This window comes from Austrofundulus limnaeus, unplaced genomic scaffold (assembly GCF_001266775.1).
Source record: "Austrofundulus limnaeus strain Quisiro unplaced genomic scaffold, Austrofundulus_limnaeus-1.0 Scaffold310, whole genome shotgun sequence".
Lineage (NCBI taxonomy): Eukaryota > Metazoa > Chordata > Actinopteri > Cyprinodontiformes > Rivulidae > Austrofundulus > Austrofundulus limnaeus.
In genome coordinates this window covers 454,254-455,606 of record NW_013952712.1, presented here as the reverse complement: position 1 = coordinate 455,606, position 1,353 = coordinate 454,254, and the positions used below count along the sequence as shown (strand labels likewise).

At 53.0% G+C, this 1,353-nt stretch overlaps 1 protein-coding gene across 3 annotated transcripts in view; it reads right to left on the bottom strand.

Moving 5' to 3' along the window:
- The window catches only part of bcor (BCL6 corepressor), a 33,980-nt gene that overhangs the window by 9,537 nt on the left and 23,090 nt on the right, over nucleotides 1-1,353 (bottom strand). The window lies entirely within an intron of this gene.

The following is a 1,353-nucleotide window of genomic DNA, read 5'->3' as shown; positions in this document are numbered from 1 at the left end:
TGTGTGTGTGTGTGTGTGTGTGTGTGTGTGTGTGTGTGTGTGTGTGTGTGTGTCTCACAGGCCCTCATATCTCGCTGTCTGTGTGTAAGATAAGCCCAAAGCTGGCGGCGCTGAAACACCAGCATGAGATGAGCTCTCTGTGCAGCTACGGGCTTGTGTGTGTGTGTGTGTGTGTTTGTGCCAGACAGCATGCATAAAGTGGTGCGCGCCTCTGTGCACGTCCTTGTGTGTTGGTGTGTGTGCGCGTGGGAGCCCCAGGGGCCTGCCCCGGGCTTATCACACACAGGCAGTGAGAGACGAGCTTCCTGAGCGAGGGAGAGAAAGAAAGGGTGGGAGGGAAAAAAGGGGGAGGGAGGGGTGGCCGTGTTGTTTGAGCAGCGGTCAGCGCCTTGTTTGTGTAGTCTCAGGTTCCTCCCCCCTCACCACCCCCCTCCCTCTTTTAGCCTCTCCACACGAGGAGCAGGAGGGGGCTGGGGGTGAAAAGAGGGAAGAGGGAAAAAAATGTTCGAGAGAGACGCATAAATCAGAGAGACGAGCCAGCTTCTCTGGAGCACGGCTGACTGAACCCTGCTGCTGCACTGCAACCTGTGTGTGTGTCTGCGTGTGTGTGTGCAAAAGGCAGGGAGAAAAACAGCCGCCGCCGCTGCTAACCACAGTCACCACGGCACATTAGAGGGCCATTAGAACGCGATTATACTCCCAGTGCTTACCTCTCATTCACACTGCTGCTCTCTCCCATTCAGCCTCACKCACATAATCATCGATACACACTCCCCTCATCATCATAAATGTGTCCAACAGACACACACAACTATAAAGCAACTCAGGAGTGTGAGTGCCAACGCGAAGAGTTTTGAACGCACATAAAGTGGACACACAAACTGCAGCTATAAAGTGGCATCGAAAATGCTAAAGATCAATAAATCAATTTGTAAAATCTGTCAACACTGGGTGGGAAACGTTTAGGACATGCAGGAGAACAAGACAGCAGGCCATCCAAGTTTAATTAAAAGCTTCAGCGCGGCGGGAGCTGTGCGTAYGAGCGCACATATTTCTCTTCTTTTTGTTGTTATGTGTGGAGAAGAATCTGGTTTAGGAGCGAATGATCGGCAGCTACACACAACGGCAGAGTGGGGGAAAAAAGGAAAGAAAATCTCCCRATGCTGGCGAGAGGCAGCGAGCATCCGTCTCCATCTAACGATCCCAGCGATCCCTCATGCTGCCTGCGCACGTCCGTGTGCGCCTGCGTGTGTCACACTTCGCCTCACGGAGAATTAATGAGATGTGAGAGCGGTGGGAGGCGGAGGGTTGGGTTGGGTTGGTGTGTGTGTGTGTGTGTGTGTGTGTGTGTGT